General features: G+C 45.2%; 1 protein-coding gene across 2 annotated transcripts in view; it reads left to right on the forward strand.

The window, feature by feature from the left end:
* The first annotated feature begins 3,127 nt into the window (after window positions 1-3,127).
* The window catches only part of LOC149474437 (zinc finger protein 474-like), a 62,350-nt gene continuing 43,369 nt past the window's right edge, over window positions 3,128-22,108 (forward strand). Inside the window, exons 1-2 of one of the 2 annotated variants that reach the window (XM_089673911.1) lie at window positions 3,128-3,327; window positions 16,288-16,347. The gene's annotated coding sequence lies outside the window, so the exon portion shown is untranslated. The remainder of the gene's footprint in view (window positions 3,328-16,287; window positions 16,348-22,108) is intronic. The other variant, XM_089673950.1, reaches the window with a different exon arrangement.

Consider the following 22,108-nt stretch of genomic DNA (forward strand, 5'->3'; position numbering starts at 1 on the left):
TTGTGCTTTCAACTAAACGATCAAGTTTCCTTGGTTGTAGAGGATAGAAGGATTTAATTCCATTTTAAGCTCTTCGCGCCAGCCGCGTGCAAATGTGCGGCCTCCCAGCGTCTGGGCCTTGACATCGAGCGGCCGCACATTTGCGTGCAATTCAGAAAAACATATGGGCTGACAGCACGCACCCTGTGCGCTTCCAACACACAGGTCCAGTACTCACGGAAAGGTCCCGATCTCCTCTTTCGATCTGGACCTTTCCCAATAATGTGACCGCCGTGACAGCGAATCAGGGCGGTCACATGACCCTCAAACCCCCCGCCCCGCCTCCCGGCTTCTGAACCCAGGAGGCGCCGGCTCCAAGGGGTTATCTAGTTCAAATATTACATACATCCAAAGAGTGAACCATTATCCACAAGCTGTTGGCTGTATATGCTGTATAGCTGATGATCACTTTCACAGAGCGGGCGGCACAGTGCACATGTGTATGTAACCATAGTTGCACCACAGGTGTGCGGTATCGCTGCAAACAAGTGAGAGCAATAATTCTAGCACAAGAGCTCCTGGTTAACTCTAAACTGATGAGCAGTAAAAGCTTTTATGTGGTAGTAAAGCCACAATGTTAAGTTTTACCTACAGGAAAGCTTATAATAAAGCTTACTTGTAGGTAAAATTAATATCTCCTAAACATGCTCTGTTTAGGAGATATTCTGGGTTTTCTACAGCCGGCGCATGCACTCTGAAGGAACGGCATACTCGTGCCATTCCTTCAGAGCACTGTGCCGTGTCCCGAGACTCACATGCGCATGCACGGGAGTGACATCATCGTGGCTCAGCCAGCCAGATGACCAGAGCTCGCAAACCCCAAAGGAAGATGGGTGAAGATGTCACAGCACGCTGCTGGAGGGCTTCGTTTTAAAGTAAGTTTTACATAATGTAATAGTTACATAGTTAGTCTGGCTGAAAAAAAGACAAAAGTCCATCCAGTTCAACCATAGGAAAAAAAAAAGTTATAACCCTATACCCACAGTTGATCTAGTGGAAGGCAAAAAACCCAGCAACGCATGATCCAATTTATTCCTGCTAGGAAAAAAATTCCTTCCTGATCCCCCGAGAGGCAATCGGATATTCCCTGGATAAACTTTACCTATAAATGTCAGTATCCAGTTATATTCTGTGTATCTAAGAAAGAATCCAGGGCTCTTTTAAAGCAATCCACTGAGCTGGCCAGAACCAACTCTTGAAGCAGGCTATTCTATATTTTCACTGCTCTCAATGTGAAGAAACCTTTCCGTGTTTGGAGATTACATTTCTTTTCCTTCAGACGTAAAGAGTCCCCCTTGTCCTCTGTGATGACCTCAGGGTGAATAACTCTACACCGAGCTCACTATATGAACCATTGATGTATTTATATATGTTGATCATATCCCCCCTTAATCTCCTCTTCTCAAGAGAGAATAAATTCAGTTCCTCTAATCTTTCCTCATAGCTGAGCTCCTCCATTCCTCTTATCAGTTTGGTTGCCCTTCTCTGTACTTTCTCCAGTTCCCCAATGTTCTTTTTGTGAATTGGTGCCCAAAATTGAACTGCATATTCCAGAGGAGGTATTACTAATGATTTGTACAGGGGTAATATGATATCTCTCTCTCTCTGGAGTTTATACCTCTTTTAATACAAGAGAAGATTTTGCTCGCTTTAGCAACCACAGTTGCATACTAGCACATTTGCCTTTACCCTGCAGGGGTTTTTTTTTTTCGGATACGGTTTACTACCTCTTTAAAGCATCAGCTGTGGAGATTTTTGGGTCCCATCATTTTTTGCAATATCATTGTTGCACACAATTTTAAAAATTGACATGTTTCAATTTGCTCAACACAACCTCATCTTTTGTATTTTACCAAAAAATGGGTATTATATTGTGTGTGTTTGCACTAAAATTAATTTGATTAAATGTTTATATATTATATTGAAAATTTGCGCTTGATAAACAGTTGCACAAATATCATGCGACATTGCAACTATCATCTTTTTATTCTACAGGGCCTATGCTTTTAGAAAATATATAATGTTCTGGGAGCGTAAATCAATTTATGGCCAAAAATGAAGATTTTTACTTGTGCAAAAAATGGGAAAACAAAATTGCTGTAATGCTGAAATGGCTTAACCTAGGTTCACACCTAAACTTTTTCTGCAGCGTTCTGCATTTTGCAGAAACGCAGTACAGTCCATTTAACATGATTTCCTATGGGACATGTTCACAGCTGTGCGTTTTCACCCAGTGCATTTTTTTGGAAAGGGTCAGGGGCTTTTTTGAATGCAAAAAGTTGCGTTTTTGGTTCTATAGACTTCAATGGAAATGCTGCAGAAAAGCATGTATTGCATTTTTGCCGTGTTTTTGATGTGTTTAGCATTTTAAATTTGCCTAGCAACAAGAAAAATTAGAAAAAAAGAAAAAACCTGCATCAAAAACATGGCGAAAACGCAATGCAATGCAGAAATGGCTCAGACACAACCTATATAGGTGTGAACCTAGCCTAAAGAAGGATTTCAAACCAGACCTTAAGCACCATAGTGTGATAACAAATTAGAGATCTCCAAGGTCACGTGAGCCATTTCTTTCATTCAGCTGTATTCACATGTGATGTTTTTGTAAAGCTCCATGCACACCAGCATTTTTTTTAAGCTCCTAGTTATTAACATTTTTTTTCTGCTCCTAGAAGCTAAATAGTGTTAACCTAGATGTCAATGCACAATACTTTATGCTATTAGCATTTTTTTGACCTTCAGCATCTAGGAGCAGAAACAAAAATTGTTTTTGTAGCTTTTTGGAGCGTTTTTCAAGCAGAAAAAATGCTAAATGCTCCTAATCGCTGCTAAACGCATTTCTAGCATTTACATTTTTTTCCTCTACATGTTCTGTAAAATCACTAATAACACGCTAACACTCCTAAAACGCTACTAAAAAATGCTATCACCAGCGTTTTTTGAGCTTTAAAAAAAAAACACTTGTGTGCATGGAGCCTAATACATATAGTTTGGTTGGTATATTTTTAATGGCATATTGTCATATACACGGTGTAAGTGAATTGTATTACTGCTGTTTCTATTTTGCACAGGCTAAGTGGAATGGTTTGTTTTAGCAGCTTGCTGGCCTTTCACAAGGACATGGTTTCATCAGGTTTGTTGACACGTTGCCTAGATACCCAGAGATAGCAGCTGCTTTACAGTTACTATAGCAACAAGTGGACGCCAGCATTCCTGTGCAGCAAAGAAGGAGACAACATCACACTGTCTGAAGAGTTCATCAGATGGATAATACTATAAGCTGAACAGGTGAGGACATGGAGAAATTCTAGTAATATTCTGTGTATTAAGACAACAGAGAGCAGTTCTCAGGATGACAGTGACTAGTCCAGCCTCAGCTGTGCTCATACACTGACAAGTCCTGAAATATCAGGACTGTCTCTCACTCCCCTTTTTATAGGTATGCAAGAAACTGGCTTTGATGACCTGATTAAATGATTTTGCTTTTATACTAAAGAATTTTATAAACCTCTTTTGTTTGTAAATAGTTATTTGTAGTGAATGGGCTCCGTTTGTTAGTATCTATATAATGGCATTGACTTACTTACTTAACCATTTCAATACCGTGCAATTTTACACCTTCCTGCCCAGGCCATTTTTCACGTTTCAGCGCTCTCACACTTTGAATGACAATTGCGCAGTCATACAACACTGTACCCAAACTAAAATTTTATCATTTTCTTCACACAACTAGAGCTTCCTTTTGGTGGTATTTAATCACCGCTGGGGTTTTTATTTTTTGCTAAATTAACAAAAAAAGGCCAAAAATGTTGAAAAAAATACACGTTTTTCTTTGTTTCCGTTATAAAAATTTACAAATAAATAATTGTTCTTCATAAATTTAGGCCGAGATGTATTCTGCTACATGTCTTTGGTGAAAATAACCCAAATTAGGATGTATTATTTAGTTTGTAGGAAAGTTATAGAGTTCACAAACTATGGTATAGATCTGATTATTGATCAATCCTGAAGTACTGACGGCCAATCTAATTTCTTGAGGTCTAAGAATGTCAGAATAGTACAGATATCCCCCAAATGACCCCTTTTTGCAGAGTAGACAGTCCGACGTACTTCATAAGAGGCATGGCGAGTTTTTTGAAGTTGTATTTTTTTTGTCATAATTTTTCGGAAAATGAAAAAATTAAAAAAATTATTTTCACAATTTTTTTTTTAAATACTGTCACCAGTGCAGTACAGCGTCATCATATAACTGGCATGGCGGTGAACAGGGACACTGACTGGTGACAGTATGAAAAAAATATATATTTTTTTTTTTTTTATTTTATTTTTTTTTTATTATTTTTAATTTTTTATTACTTTTTTTTATTTTTTTTTAACTTTTTTTTTCATATTTTACTATGACCAAAGTAGAACAATGTTACCATAGTATTTTTTTTTTTTTTACACAATTTGCTTATAGCAAAGAAATACTTTGCTATAAGCAAGCATTTACCTGAATGAAATGGATTCATTCAGCTTTTTTTTTTTTTTGTGCTTAGCTGTGATTTGGTCACAGCTAATCACATGACATGTGCATGTGATTAGCTGTGACCATCATGAATGAAGCCATCCATTGTATACAACTGTCATGTGACCTGCTGTGATTGGTCACAGCAGGTCACATGGTACCTGCAACGGAGCCGGTACTTGGATCTGTCATCGGCCGTGTCCGAGGTACACGCCCGGTGACAGATCGAGCCGCTGCGCCGCTCTGCATTAGCGCAAACGGCACATGTGCGGGAGCACGCCAAATGGCGTGCACCCGGAGTGGAGAAGCAACTTTCAAGCCACCAAACGGCCATTGGCCGGGTGGCAAATGGTTAAGGAGTAGAGACTGTTCACGTAGCAATACAAAAGTTATTATACAAGGTGAAGCTATGTTCATGTTAAAGGGAAACTCCACTTTTGAAAAAAAGTTCCCCCCTGGGTGATCTATGTACATTACAGGGATTTTAACATACTTTGTTGCAGATTCCTACCTTTTGTTATTCTGAAGGAATTGCTGTTTGTTTGTATCCACGTGCAAAATGAATATGAATGGGAGTGATTTTATAATTACAATTCAGCTGCTGCACTTTCAGGGTTCTAATGTGGGCAGCACAGTGGCTATGGTTAGCACATTCACCTGGCAGTGCTAGGGTCATTGGCTTGAATCCCAACCACGGCACCTCCTGCCTGGAGTTTGCATGTTCTCCCTGTGACTGTGTGGGTTTCTTCCAGGTACTCCGGTTTCCTCCCACACTCCACAGACATGCTGGTAGGTTAATTGGATCCTGTCTAAATTGGCCCTTGTATATGAATGTGAGTTAAGGAGCTTAGATTGTATGCCCCTTGAGGGTTAGGGACTGATGTGAATGTACATTATATATATGTAAAGCGCTATATAAGTGACAGCGCTATATAAGTACCTGAAATAAATAATGAGGAAAGTGGCAGGGTCTGCATCCCTTTAGATGTGACTTCCCTTTTGGGAGAAGCTGACATTTATATTGCAGGGGCTTCCCAAAATCTGACTTGTATCTTGGTGCAGACTTCTGGAAAAATCAGTGAGCCAATCACACACACAGGAAATTACATTTTTGGGGCACATTCTCTACACCATCTGTGTACAGAACACCTCCAGGTTGCCATATTGCATTGCAAATTGCAGTGCTGAAGATTTATAAGGAAAGGTAATTTTTTAATAACATTCAGTTACACCAATATGACTTGTGTATCAATTGTATATGCAAATTACATTTTAATTGATTTATAATTATTTTTTATTTATGTTTTTTTATTTGTTATTTTGTTCCCACAAAAGTGGAGTTACCCTTTAACATGAAATTATTATGTACTAGCAAAAATCTTTTACATTTGAATTTCCCTCATTTGGTTTGGATATATAACCTAGCTTCCACTAATTTACTAACATTTACTTTTGCAAACTGAAAATTCACTTTGTTTTAGAAGGGCTCTGTGTAGTGGAGGTATCTGTGGGGTAGACTCATCAGAAGAAAGGTGGTGTTCAGTGTTGAGTGTCAACTGTGGTGAGCTGCCCAGTCTGGAGGTATATAGCAAGCTCTTCAGGAAGGAGAAAGTACATGAATCAGCACCATCTTGTGATCCCCGCAGCTACCTGCCGCTCGGTTAAAAAAAATCCTTCTGTATCCAGAACTTGGTCTTCCTCTACTTCTGCATAGTGGTGGTGGCTTTAGAAAGTATTCCTGGCAAAGCCAACAGAGAGCATGGGTCAGTATTTGCTGTGGGGTTGATTTCCAGAAGAACCCGGAATGAAGCTTGTGGATTTTGCAACCACTTTGGTGGCCAGTTGAACACACCCCTGCAAGCTAAGTTTTGCTAAGTTAACAGCCTCTACTCATTTAGAAAAATAACCCAATTTGTTGTTAAAATTTACCATTGTGTAAAAGTTTTTGCTCAACATAAGATAGTAACAGTATTACTATTATTATGATACTGATTATTATTATTACTTTTAATATTATAGTTATGTGATGATAACAGGCCCAATTCACAAATCATCAACACAAGGATAAGAATCTACATTTCAGCCTTTTAGTTGTAATTTCTAATCTTAGACCTATCGTTGTGTTAGCTTTGTGAACTGAGCATAGTAAATGTATCAGCATTCTAATTTTGGTATATTCTAGTGTGGTCACCTTTTTTATCCTTTATGTTTATTACAAGTAGAGATGAGCGAATCGAACATGGCGAAGTGGAATTCGTTTCGAATATTGGGAAATATTCGATTCGCGCCGAATCCGAAAATTAGCCAACTTCGGATGCACAAATCGAATTTTCCCAAAAATGGCGGTGACATGTGTGGCGACGGAGCGGGGATCTCTGGGAAGGCACGCAGACAAGGCGCGCTGACCCATAATGCATTCATTCATGACATGTGATTGCATTAGCCAATCAGCAGCCAGCCAGCCAGCACTGTGTAATGGTGGAGCTATAAATTGCGGCCATCTTACAATTCTCCATTAGCCTCCGGTCATTCAAGAGAGACAGACCTGTCTGTATTAGGGACAGAGTTAGGGCCAGAGAGACTTTAGGGCCACAGAATCGTTACTTAGGGACACAGAATCGTTACTTAGGGACACAGAATTGTTACTGAGGGACACAGAATTGTTACTGAGGGACACAGAATTGTTACTCAGGGACAGACACAGAATTGTTACTGAGGGACACAGAATTGTTACTGAGGGACACAGAATTGTTACTGAGGGACACAGAATTGTTACTCAGGGACAGACACAGAATTGTTACTGAGGGACACAGAATTGTTACTGAGGGACACAGAATTGTTACTCAGGGACACAGAATTGTTACTCAGGGACAGACACAGAATTGTTACTGAGGGACACAGAATTGTTACTCAGGGACACAGAATTGTTACTCAGGGACAGACACAGAATTGTTACTGAGGGACACAGAATTGTTACTGAGGGACACAGAATTGTTACTGAGGGACACAGAATTGTTACTCAGGGACACAGAATTGTTACTCAGGGACAGACACAGAATTGTTACTGATGGACACAGAATTGTTACTGAGGGACACAGAATTGTTACTGAGGGACACAGAATTGTTACTCAGGGACACAGAATTGTTACTCAGAGACACAGAATTGTTACTCAGGGACACAGAATTGTTACTGAGGGACACAGAATTGTTACTCAGGGACACAGAATTGTTACTCAGGGACAGACACAGAATTGTTACTCAGGGACACAGAAATGTTACTCAGGGACACAGAATTGTTACTGAGGGACACAGAATTGTTACTCAGGGACAGACACAGAATTGTTACTCAGGGACACAGAATTGTTACTGAGGGACACAGAATTGTTACTCAGGGACACAGAATTGTTACTCAGGGACAGACACAGAATTGTTACTCAGGGACACAGAATTGTTACTCAGGGACACAGAATTGTTACTCAGGGACACAGAATTGTTACTCAGGGACACAGAATTGTTACTCAGGGACAGACACAGAATTGTTACTCAGGGACACAGAATCGTTACTGAGGGACACAGAATTGTTACTCAGGGACACAGAATTGTTACTCAGGGACACAGAATTGTTACTGAGGGACACAGAATCATTACTGAGGGACACAGAATCGTTACTCAGGGACACAGAATTGTTACTCAGGGACACAGAATCGTTGAATTAAAGAGTATGTCAGACAACACGCAGAGGAGTGGCAGAGGAGGCAATGTTTCAGGAGCGAGCAGACGTGGCAGCAGAGGAAGGGGTCGAGGCAGCACTAGTCGCAGCCAGAGGCCAGTGCTCCCGGTGTCATCCAGCGGTCGTGTCTCCACCGACAACCCTGCCGTCATCGATTGGTTGGCTCGGTCGTCTTCCTCTTCCCAGGTCACCTCTGACACCTACAGCCAACGGTGGGTGGGTACGTCAGACACAACCGTTAGTTGGCATGGCCCGGGAGCAAGCCCACTGAAATCACGTGACCTCTACCTGCCCCTGTCCTTTGGTGTTCCCTCACCAAGCGAAGTATCGCATGCTGTGGGCTCAGCCCCACTGTACAGTGAGGAAGAGCTAACAGAGGGCGGTCAGGAACGGGGGGAGACATCCGCCTCTTCAGCAGCCAGGCGAAGAAGTACTGGCGAGGAGAGTGACTCGGTAGCCGGTCTAGAGACAGGTCTGTCTCCTGACCCACACGCAGCCGAGGGGGCTAGTAGTGAGGCGGAGACCCTAATTGATGATGATGAGGCTGATCGCACTTGGCAGCCTCGTCGTCATCAGGCTATTGCTTCCGCATCATCAGGAGAAGAGAAGAGAAGATGCTTGTTGGCATCTTCCGCTCGTTCAGATGCTCCTTCTCCTGCTACTCCTCTTCACGGATTCCGTCAGCAGTCTTTCTTGGAATCCGTTTCCAAGAGACAACAGTTTGCGAGCACGCACCCGACGGTGCAAAAGCTGAACGTCCTCCTGTCCAAGTTGCTGGTGCTGCAGTCCCTCCCTTTCCAAGTGGTGGACTCAGCACCTTTCCGAGAAATGATGGCTTGTGCCGCGCCACGGTGGAGAGTGCCAAGCCGGCATTTCTTCGCCAAAAAGGCAGTGCCAGCCCTGCATTCACATGTAGAAGAGATGGTGGGCCAGTCTTTGAGCATGTCGGTCTCTGCCAAAGTGCACGGCAGCGCCGACGTGTGGAGCTGTAACTACGGTCAGGGACAGTACATGTCATTTACGGCCCACTGGGTGAACGTGGTGCCGGCACAGCCGCACCAGCAACTTGGACAGGTCACGCCGCTTTTGCCTCCACGTTTGCACGTCCTTGGTCCACAAAAGATGTCCGCCTCTACCACCTCTTCTTCTGCCGTGTCCTCAGCCGCCACCCCCGTGCCAAGTCCCATTACCCGACCGGCATATCACATGTGCAGGGCGCAACGGTGTCACGCTGTGCTGCACCTGGTATGCCTTGGCGAACGTAGTCACACAGGGGAGGAACTTCTGAGTGTAATGAACAGAGAAATCGACAGATGGCTGTCTCCGTGCAAACTGAAAATCGGAACCATGTTGACCGACAACGGAAAGAACATGGTGTCTGCTCTGCGTCAAGGAAGGTTGTGCCATGCGCCATGCATGGCTCACGTGTTCAATCTGGTTGTCAAGCGGTTCCTAAAATCCACCATCCCACTGCAAGACATCCTTAAAATGTCACGTAAACTTTGCATGCATTTCAGCCATTCCTACACCGCAAAGCACACCCTCCTTGAGCTGCAGCGGCAGAACGGAATTCCACAGCATCGCCTGAACTGCGACGTTGCAACAAGGTGGAATTCAACCCTACATATGTTAGACCGCCTTTACGAACAGCGAAAGGCCATCACCGATTTCCTGATGTTACAAGCGGATAAAGGTACTCCCCTGTGTAACTTAGATGTCAGCCATTGGCAGCTCATGCGTGACACCTGCCGCTTGCTCAGGCCCTTTGAGGAGGCCACGCTATTCGTGAGTCGGCAGGACTATGGGATGAACGACGTCATTCCTCTGTTGCACGTCCTGGAACAAATGCTGTTAACAATGGCTGGTCAGGGTGCGGTAGACGTGGCGCACAGATCTCAATGCCACATGACCCCTGTGGGGGCAGGACAGGAAGAAGAGGAGGAGGTAGAGGAGGACATTGGTGCTCAGATATTATTGAGTGAAATGGGTGGTTTTTCCACTCAGCGGACAGGAGTGGAGGAGCAGGAGCATCTGGTAGAGGAGGAGGAGGAGACAGAGGACCCAGACGCACCGTGGCAGTATGCTGTGGAGATGGAGGCAGGGAGTCCCTCGCATTCCTTGGCACAAATGGCCCATAGCATGCTCGGTTGCTTGCGTAGCGACAGCCGAATAATAACCATCAGACAGAGGGATGACTTTTGGCTGTCCACCTTGTTGGACCCTCGCTACCGTTCAAAAATGGTGGCCTTTTTCACACCTGCTGAGAGGGAGGCCAAAATAACGTACTATAAAAACCACCTATGTAGTCAGTTGGTCTCTGCCTTTCTGCGCCAACGTCCATCCTCAGACACTGTGGGCCCTGTGCGCTCGCGTTCCGCTGCCATGGCAGCAGGGGAGGGGTGGGGTGGTAGGAGCAGTGGCAGCTCCACCAGCAGCGGCTGCCTCAGTCTGCAGTCGATGATGAGTAGCTTTCTTCACCAGCGCAGTGAGGAAACTACTAACCAGCCGCAGCAGCATCAGGTGGACCTGGAGCAGGACCTCAAACAACAGGCTTGGGCCTACCCTGCCAACCGAGGTAGACAATCCCCTTGACTACTGGGCAACGAAACTTGACCTTTGGCCCCAACTAGCTGAATTTGCCCTTGAAAGGCTGTCATGCCCGGCCAGTAGCGTGGCATCGGAGCGCGTGTTTAGTGCGGCAGGAGGTATTGTAACTCCGCGGAGGACACGACTGTCCACCCAAAGTGTGGAGAGACTCACGTTTGTGAAAATGAATCAGGCGTGGATTAGTCTGGATTTCAAACCACCAGTTCCTGACACAACTGACTAAATCCGCCATGAATCATGCCCCAAACATGTTATTATTTTTAACATAGGCCTCTGTATGGCCTTCAATTTAAGCTGCTTACGCTTCGCCACTCTGCCATGGGCCCCTGTACCGCCTCCTCTTGCTGCTGCCAGGTCCAGAGTGTCTCATGGGTCCCTGTACGGCCTCCCATTGCTGCTGTCTCCATCTCCACACTCTGCCATGTGCCACTTTCAGGTCTCCTCACACTGCTGGTGGGTTCCATTTTGTCATAGGGTGCTGGCAGATTACGGGCCTCCCATTGCTGCTGCCAGGCCTGTAATCTGCCATGGGCCCCCGTACCGCCTCCTCATGCTGCTGCCAGGTCCAGAGTGTCTCATGGGTCCCTGTACGGCCTCCCATTGCTGCTGCCTCCATCGCCACACTCTGCCATGTGCCACTTTCAGGTCTCCTCACACTGTTGGTGGGTTCCATTTTGTCATAGGGTGCTGGCAGATTACGGGCCTCCCATTGCTGCTGCCTGGCCCGTAATCTGCCATGGGCCCCCGTACCAACTCCTCATGCTGCTGCCAGGCCCGTAATCTGTCATGGGCCCCTGTACCGCCTCCTCATGCTGCTGCCAGGTCCAGAGTGTCTCATGGGTCCCTGTACGGCCTCCCATTGCTGCTGTCTCCATCGCCACACTCTGCCATGTGCCACTTTCAGGTCTCCTCACACTGCTGGTGGGTTCCATTTTGTCATAGGGTGCTGGCAGATTACGGGCCTCCCATTGCTGCTGCCAGGCCCGTAATCTGCCATGGGCCCCCGTACCGCCTCCTCATGCTGCTGCCAGGTCCAGAGTGTCTCATGGGTCCCTGTACGGCCTCCCATTGCTGCTGTCTCCATCGCCACACTCTGCCATGTGCCACTTTCAGGTCTCCTCACACTGCTGGTGGGTTCCATTTTGTCATAGGGTGCTGGCAGATTACGGGCCTCCCATTGCTGCTGCCAGGCCCGTAATCTGCCATGGGCCCCCGTACCGACTCCTCATGCTGCTGCCAGGCCCGTAATCTGTCATGGGCCCCTGTACCGCCTCCTCATGCTGCTGCCAGGTCCAGAGTGTCTCATGGGTCCCTGTACGGCCTCCCATTGCTGCTGTCTCCATCGCCACACTCTGCCATGTGCCACTTTCAGGTCTCCTCACACTGCTGGTGGGTTCCATTTTGTCATAGGGTGCTGGCAGATTACGGGCCTCCCATTGCTGCTGCCTGGCCCGTAATCTGCCATGGGCCCCCGTACCGACTCCTCATGCTGCTGCCAGGCCCGTAATCTGTCATGGGCCCCTGTACTGCCTCCTCATGCTGCTGCCAGGTCCAGAGTGTCTCATGGGTCCCTGTACGGCCTCCCATTGCTGCTGTCTCCATCGCCACACTCTGCCATGTGCCACTTTCAGGTCTCCTCACACTGCTGGTGGGTTCCATTTTGTCATAGGGTGCTGGCAGATTACGGGCCTCCCATTACTGCTGCCAGGCCCGTAATCTGCCATGGGCCCCCGTACCGCCTCCTCATGCTGCTGCCAGGTCCAGAGTGTCTCATGGGTCCCTGTACGGCCTCCCATTGCTGCTGTCTCCATCGCCACGCTCTGCCATGTGCCACTTTCAGGTCTCCTCACACTGCTGGTGGGTTCCATTTTGTCATAGGGTGCTGGCAGATTACGGGCCTCCCATTGCTGCTGCCAGGCCCGTAATCTGTCATGGGCCCCCGTACCGACTCCTCATGCTGCTGCCAGGCCCGTAATCTGTCATGGGCCCCTGTACCGCCTCCCCATGCTGCTGCCAGGTCCAGAGTGTCTCATGGGTCCCTGTACGGCCTCCCATTGCTGCTGTCTCCATCGCCACACTCTGCCATGTGCCACTTTCAGGTCTCCTCACACTGCTGGTGGGTTCCATTTTGTCATAGGGTGCTGGCAGATTACGGGCCTCCCATTGTTGCTGCCAGGCCCGTAATCTGCCATGGGCCCCCGTACCGCCTCCTCATGCTGCTGCCAGGTCCAGAGTGTCTCATGGGTCCCTGTACGGCCTCCCATTGCTGCTGTCTCCATCGCCACACTCTGCCATGTGCCACTTTCAGGTCTCCTCACACTGCTGGTGGGTTCCATTTTGTCATAGGGTGCTGGCAGATTACGGGCCTCCCATTGCTGCTGCCAGGCCCGTAATCTGCCATGGGCCCCCGTACCGCCTCCTCATGATGCTGCCAGGTCCAGAGTGTCTCATGGGTCCCTGTACGGCCTCCCATTGCTGCTGTCTCCATCGCCACACTCTGCCATGTGCCACTTTCAGGTCTCCTCACACTGCTGGTGGGTTCCATTTTGTCATAGGGTGCTGGCAGATTACGGGCCTCCCATTGCTGCTGCCAGGCCCATAATCTGCCATGGGCCCCTGTACCGCCTCCTCATGCTGCTGCCAGGTCCAGAGTGTCTCATGGGTCCCTGTACGGCCTCCCATTGCTGCTGTCTCCATCGCCACACTCTGCCATGTGCCACTTTCAGGTCTCCTCACACTGCTGGTGGGTTCCATTTTGTCATAGGGTGCTGGCAGATTACGGGCCTCCCATTGCTGCTGCCAGGCCCGTAATCTGCCATGGGCCCCCGTACCGACTCCTCATGCTGCTGCCAGGCCCGTAATCTGTCATGGGCCCCTGTACCGCCTCCTTATGCTGCTGCCAGGTGCAGAGTGTCTCATGGGTCCCTGTACGGCCTCCCATTGCTGCTGTCTCCATCGCCACACTCTGCCATGTGCCACTTTCAGGTCTCCTCACACTGCTGGTGGGTTCCATTTTGTCATAGGGTGCTGTATGGCCTCCCATTGCTGCTGCCTCCACCGCCACACTGTGGCTCCACACTCTGGTTTTGGCCCCGTGACTGCCCAAATGAGTGAAGTGTGCGGTGATTCTAAGATCGACGGCACTCATCTGCATGTCATACTGACTGACAGTATTATTTCTCTTCCCCAGCAGACTCCAAGGGCATTTAAATTAAAAGTACAGTGTTCTGCACTAATATAAAGGCTCTCTGAAGCCTAGAAACACCCTTTTTATAAGTTAAATTCGCAGCGAATATATTCGACTCGAATCGAATTTATTCCGCGAATTCGCCGAATCAGCCGAATCGAATTTTTAAATACTTCGCTCATCTCTAATTACAAGGATATACATTGCTTGAAATATAGGCTCTTGAGGATATGAGCAATTTCACTCTGAAAACCACCATTATATAAACCAAAATAACCAGTTCAACAGAATGCACAAATTGCTTCCATGATTTTTCCACCATCCACATTTGGAGTTTGAATGAAAAACACAAAGGACTAGCAATGCTTTCTGGCTGAACTCTAGGAATTAGACAAAATGCCCTTCCGCACTGCAAGGGTTAACTGCTGGCTAAGTTTAGGGCTAAAATAAAGAGAAATACTTATCTTATTCTCCGCTATGGTAGGCTCTATTGGCGGCCTAATTCCTGCAGTTCAGCTTTAAAGCGTAACTATACTAACCTTCAATCTAGCGATGTGGCATCCAGGAGCCACTGACATCTGAGAGCAGCCGGCTTACTGGTATCAACCACAGGCCGCTTTCATTAGCTGGAGCAATATGATCTCACTCCCACGCATGCCTGGGTGTTCTGTAGGCTTCAGCATTCCCAAATTTCTACAGTGAGCTACGTGTGTGCGGCTCACTGTACACCCCTGTATGTATGTGGACTGGCATGTAGGTAACTTTAATGCAGAAGAGACAAAGCATGCATTAATAATTAAAGCACCCCCTAATTACATTTTAGGCAAGCAAAGAGCGCACAAACCTTGTGCATTACCTCAATAAGCCAATATATATAAGATACAGAATAATACTCACAAACAAAGAAGAATATCAAGCATGTAAGTCCTCAAGGGGGCTAAGGATTGAAGCAGCCTGCGCGAGTCCCATCATAGGAGTGGACACTCGGTACAGCTGACGCATTTCAAAGGGCATCCCTTCTTCATCAGAGCATGCTCTGATGAAGAAGGGATGCCCTTCGAAGCCCTTTGGAGCTGCACAACCCCATATGGACTGGTGGTAGAAACTTGCAAGTCCTGGTCCCATCTATCTACCCCCGGTTGGGTCATAGAGCGCAAGAGAGTTCATTTCCCACATTTTAGGCAAGGGCAGGTATAAAGGGTCAGACACTTTGTTAAAGGATAAGTTAACCTTTGTGAGCATGTTACATGTAAACACCCATCTTTAGGGTGTAACATATAACATGTTCAGCATCTGCCTGCGCTCCCCCCAATCCCCCCTCTGTCCTGTGACAGCAGGCCAGGGATCTTCACCCCGCACCCACTTTCACAATTCAAAAAGAGGGCGGCTGTGTGGGTGCACATGGCTACGTCATTCATTCACAGAGTTCTGTACATTAACAAACTACAAGTATCGTCAGCCTATGTGGCTGATGGCTTGTCGTTCTCAATGCATTACTAGGGTGCTGATGAGCGCTCTAGGTAGTTCGCCCTTCCTGTCATTCGGTAACTGCTTATCCGTATTGGAGGTAGGGGCAGACATCTACACAGTCTGCAGGAGCCTGACACTGCATTCGAGATCTGCTGATCATAGGTGCAATGTTTTACAGGCTCCTAAAAAAAATAATGAATGCACATTTTTTACCTGCAACTACCTGGTGAACTTATCCTTTAACCGCTTGCCACTAGCACTCCCCACCCATAACCACTGTGTTCACTGGACACTATGCGATCATATGATCACAATGTTAGCAAAGCTGTTATGAATCAGTGTGATTCATAACAGCTCTGCTTCTCTTCTTGGCGAGCTGTGATTGGTGCACAGCTCTCACATGGTACATGGGGCCAATCACAGCACCCTATATAATGTGATCAGCTCTAGCCAATCACAGATCACTATTATTTTGAACTGTCATGAACTTAACCCATTCCTGACAGTTCAAGGCAAGCTTTGCTTTGCAGAAGCAATACTGTTTATTGCTCCTGCAAATTAAAAAAAAAAAATCCCTGATCACCTTACTAGAGTAGTGCAAGGTTACTATGGTAACACTGCACTACTCTGATAAACATATTTTTAAAAAGATGCTTAAAAAATAAAATAAAATATACTGTATTGAGATTTTTTTTAAAATGTAAGGGTTTTTTTTTTTACGTACTCTTATGTTGCTTTCTATTTAAGGGTGTGAACTCGCCTGTGACCCCCTTGTCAGTCCACGGAGAGAATAGAGAACACCACACTGTGAGTAAAAGCACTATATTTTACACATATGGGTTAGATTTGCACATTTAACCCTTTGATTGTATCTGCTAACTCTTTGATCACCCCATTACCCAACCAGTGCCATTAGTACAGTGTCAGTATACAGAATTTTTCACTGATGACTGTATTACTGCCACTAGTGACATCAGATAGCATCAGGGTCTGTAAGCTCCTCTCCCAGCCAAGGTCAGCTAGCGTTAGATCACTCACACACTATCGCACTCACGCTATAGGTCGCTGATCACTGCTATTACTAGTATAGTGTTTGTACAGATCAATATATTGATCACAGACAGAACTATACTAGTACCACTTTTGTAGTGTCCCCAGAAATGCAGTGTTACCAGGATCAGCCCCCTTTGCTGCCAGCTCTAACGTTTACCCCTAAGCTGTTTTTTATGTTCTAATTTGTATTAATTGATTGTGGGTCAAAGCAATTTATACGCACAACAATACATCGCCGCCTACCCAAATTCAGCTTTTGCCAGACAATTTGCAAAGAAACCTATCACGGTTTCTGAACTTAAAACTTTTTTGGGCCTAACCCTTAACATGGGCATTACAAAAAAGAATAAATTGCGGTCATATTGGTCCACAGACCTGATTCATCATATGCCCATGTTCTCTGCTGTTACATATATACATATATACCCAACATGGACCAGCAACGTATTGGTATATCATTAGACTTTGAGTTGTTATACCAGGATGATGCCTGCAGCTACAGGCATCATCCTGGTATGGTTATTTTCAGCTGGCGGTCAGCTTTCATGTAAAAGCAATCCTAGCAGCTAATCAGCTGCTCAATCATTTTTACAAGCAGTGGGAAGGGACGTCCCCCCCCCCCTCCTTCCTCCCGTCGCCTTCCACGGTTTTTTGGGGCTCTCCTGTCCCACGGGGGAATCTGAGAATACAGCTGGCAGTTCCACTGGCTGACCATAGAGCTGTTTGGAGACCAATACGCCTCCTGTCATCTCTATGGTCTAAGGAACCGGAAGCTACAAGTATTTCATCATTTCCATTTTGCCGATTATTAAAAGCTCAATTTTTAAATTGGGAAAGCATCTGATCACATCGATCCTGGTGTGATCAGATACTTTAAGGGCAGAGGACAGATCTAAAGTCTAATAGACCCCAGATTTTTCAGAAAAGAGTACCTGTCACCGCCCATTGCTATCACAGGGGATATTTACATTCCCTGTGATAACATTAAAAGTGATAAAAAAAAAAAGAAAGAAAGGGACAGTGTAAAAAACGTTTTTTTTTTTTTAAATCAAAACAAAAAATTATATATATATATACCGTATTTGCCGGCGTATAAGACGACTTTTTGACCCTTGAAAATCTTCTCAAAAGTCGGGGGTCGTCTTATACGCCGGTACACATGTTTAGGGGGGCTGCGGCATTAAGTACAGGGGTTTGCAGGGGCTGATGTCTCTTACCTGGATCCAGTCCCACGACGATCCGGTCCAGGAAGCGCGGCGTCTCCTTCAGTTCGGCCACTGGATGTTCGTGCGGCTGCTCGGCTCCGCCTCCTCACCGGTGATTGGCCGCCAGAACTGTAGCTCAGGAAAGGCACACAGGCGGCCAATCACCGGCGAGGGGGCGGAGCCGAGCGGCCCCGCGAAAATTGAGTGCCGGAGCAGCAGGTAAGTGTTCTGTGTAGAGGTGCTGCTGCAACCACATATGCTGGCTGCAGCAGCACCATACGAGAACAGGGTCAGCAAGTCTCAGTGGGAGGAATAGTGCCCCATCATTGGTGTCACTGATACCAATGATGGGGCACTATTCCTCCCACTGACACCAACGATGGGGCACTATTCCTCCCCCCCACTGACACCAATGATGGGGCACTATTCCACCCCCCACTGACACCAATGATGGGGCACTATTCCACCCCCCACTGACACCAATGATGGGACACCATTCCTCCCACTGACATCAATGATGGGGCACTATTCCTCCCACTGACACCAATGATGGGGCACTATTCCTGCCACTGATACCAATGATGGGGCACCATTCCTGCCACTGATACCAATGATGGGGCACCTATTCCCCCCACTGATACCAATGATGGGACACTATTCCTCCCACTGATACCAATGATGGGGCACTATTCCTGCCACTGATACCAATGATGGGGCACTATTCCTCCCACTGACACCAATGATGGGGCACTGTTCCTCCCACTGACACCAATGATGGAGCACTATTCCTCCACTGATACTAATGATAGGGCACTATTCCTGCCACTAATGCCAATGATGGGGCACTATTCCTGCCACTAATACCAATGATGGGGCACTATTCCTCCCACTGACATCAATGATGGGGCACTATTCCTCCCACTGGTGTGCATTGGAAGAGGGGTAGTCTTATACGGCGAGTATAGCCCAAACACTACATTTTAGCAGGAAAAGTAGGGGGGTCGTCTTATACGCCCAGTCGTCTTATACGCCGGCAAATACGGTATATATATATATATATATATATATATATATATATATAATGTTTCATTTTGATTTAGAAAAAAAAAAATGTTTTACACTGTGACAGGTACTCTTTTCTGAGACATCTGGGGTCTATTAGACTTCAGATCTGTCCTCTGCCCTTAAAGTATCTGATCACACCAGGATCATATATTTATATATATAATCACCCATACCCCCCTTCCCATGCTTGTGAGCAAAGGGGAATGCAAGTGTTGGTCCCGTGTCGGCATGTAAACAGAAATTGCACCATGCATGTGAGGCATCAGAGTGAGAGCAGTATTTCTAGCACTAGACCTCCTGTGTAAATATGAAGTGGTGACCTATAAAGGCTTTTAAAGTGTCACCTAGTGATAATAAAAATTTATGTTGTTTTTCACCATTGCACAGGCGTGTGCAATTGTCTTTTAACATCATATGTTGTATTATATCAAACAATTTGGCAATATATTGTATTTTTGTTCATTCAAAAAAAGTGTGTTTTTTCCAGAGTTTGAAAAATCGCTGAGCAAATACTGTGTGCCATAAAAAATTGCAACGCCCACCATTTTATTTTCTAGGGCCTTTGCTTTAAAATAAATATATAATTTGGGGTTGAAAGTAATTTTGTTAGCAAAAAAAAAAGAAAAACTTTTTTCATGTAAACAAAAAGTGTCAGGAAAGTCTTGTTCTTCAACTGGTTAGAAGAGTGGGTAATATGTGCTATAAGCTTTCTAATGTTAGTCCTGAAATGCCAGGATAGTAGAAGCACCCCCCAAATGACCCCTTTTTTGGAAAGTGGACACTCCAATTTGCTAAGGGGCAAGTTGAGTATTTTACAGATCTCATTTATTGCCACAAGTTTTTGGAAAGTGAAGAAAGAAAACAAAAATGTATATTTTGTTTTTGTTTTTCAAAACCCTGTGACAAAAAGGTTATATGCAAAATACTTACCATGCCTCTTATCAAATTCCTTGGGGTGTCTACTTTCCAAAAAGGGGTCATCTGGTGGGGGGGGGGGGTGTTTGTGTTATCCTGGCATTTTAGGACCTCCGAAACTGTGATAGGTAGAGAGGAAGTGATATAAGGAAATATGCCCTTTGAAAGCCTGAAGGTGGTCATTGGATTTTGGGGGCCTGTATGTGGCTAGGCTGTCAGAAAGTCTCTCAGATATGGTTTCCCCATACTCGGGAGAAGTAGCAGAATGTGTTTTGGGGTGTTGTTCCAATATAGCCATGGCATACATGAGCAATATATCATTTAAGTAACAACTTTGTGAAAAAAAAATAAAATCTTCCATGGACTCAACATGCCTCTCAGCAAATTACTTGGGGTGTCTACTTTCCAAAAAGGGTCATTTGGGGTTTTTTTGTACTGCCCTGGCATTTTAGCACCTCAAGAAATGTGATAGGCAGTCAGAAAGTAAAAGCTGCGTAAATTCCAATATATATACCATAGTCTGTAGACGCTAATAACTTTAACACAAACCAACATATTGGGATTTTTTCACCAAAGACATGTAGCAGAATACATTTTGCCCTAAATGTATGACTAACTTGGAGTTTATTGGATATTTTTTATAATCGAAAGTAGAAAATATTTTTTTTTCAAAATTTTTGGTCTTTTTTCGTTTATAAAAAACCCAGTGGTGATAAAATATCACCAAAAGAAAGCACTATTTGTGTGAAAAAAAGAACATAAATTTTGTTTGGGTACAGCATTGCATGACTGCACAATTACTAGTTGAATTAGCGCAGTGTCAAATAGCAAAAAAATGGCCTGGTCAGGAAGGGGGGGTAAATCGTCCAGAGGGCAAGCGGTTAAAGTGTATATTCAGATTTGTTTTCTTTTTGTAGTTTTGGTCCAGAAAATCTTTTATGTTTTATTGCTATCTTCATCTTTATTTACCCTCACATACTGTCGCGGTGACAATGGTTACACCAGGCAGGAAATGAGGGTCTGCAACAAGGACACAAACAGCAGTAAACACCTGAAAGGGGTTTCCTCTCTGCTTTTTTGAAACATTTTATGTCTGTGTTTCTGGAATTTTTTCGAACTTCCTGGTTGGTGAAACCATTATCACTTGGGCAGTTACTTAGGGGATATCTTTCTTACTAAGCCCCGCAGAGCAGTAAAACCAGCCATACATGGATTGAAAATTGGCCAATCCAGCAGGGAACAGACAAATTTCAATCCATGCATGTGGACAGCAGTTGTACAGAAGTTGATCTACAGATCAACTTTTGTACAACCATCCTGTCAGGTTTTTCCCAATCGATCTATGCCGCCAGCTCTAGCCAGCTGTCAGAATACAATAACTCAGTGGGAAAGATTACCCCATTGAATGTGTGGATGGGAGAATCTGATCATTTTTTTTTATTAAACTCGCTGGGTGAACCAAAGAAAAAAAAAGAATAATGTATGGGCTGCTTTACACTTCACAGGGGCTCTAATCATTTTCCTCTATATTAAAAAAACAAAACAAAAGTAACTAATTTGTCTGCTGCATTTGCAAAAGTCTGTAGGCTTATGGTTGCTTCTAGGACCAAAAACTTACAGTCATCTGGTGCCCAGGACCACAAGGGATTTTAAATGGATGTGATCAATGGCTAACAAGATGTCAATCATATCTATTCATAACATTTCTTACACTTCCAACCTTGCCAGTGGCTTTGTTCACATCCCAGTGGTGGGATTGGCTCTCTTGTCAGTCTCTTCTTGCCATTCACATTGCCCTTTTTTTTTTCTCATGATGGGAGAGTGGAAAGATTGGTAAATATTCATATCATCCATGAGCACTTCTGAGTTCAGTGCAGTGAGACATTGTGGGGTTTATTTACTTAAGCTGCAGGGTGCAAAATCAGGCTCACTTCTGCATAGAAACCAATCAGCTTGCAGGTTTTATTGCCAAAGCTTAATTGAACAAGCTGAAGTTGGAAGCTGATTGGTTTCTATGCAGAAGTCAGCCTGATTTTGCACTCTCCTGCTTTAGTAAATAAACTCCCAAGGGTCTGTTTGACACTCTTTTTATGTCACACATTAATGCTCTTTGTGTAACACAGCCGTTTAAAATTAACAGTCTGTCAATTCAGCCTAAAAGGCTTAAAAGTAAACATTACCCTTTTTTTCTAACGCAATGCACTAGTGTGCGTAGCTCTTCAAAGTAGCCATGTATGTTGCCACATTGTGGGAGTGTGTATGTACCCACATGACAATTTTGTATAACATAGCGTACCTCAACACATCGTATGCATGTTAGCCCAGGTTCA

This window comes from Staurois parvus, unplaced genomic scaffold, assembly GCF_062004578.1.
Source record: "Staurois parvus isolate SC_StPar_1 unplaced genomic scaffold, SC_StPar_1.0 ptg000004l, whole genome shotgun sequence".
In the NCBI taxonomy this organism is placed as follows: Eukaryota; Metazoa; Chordata; class Amphibia; order Anura; family Ranidae; genus Staurois; species Staurois parvus.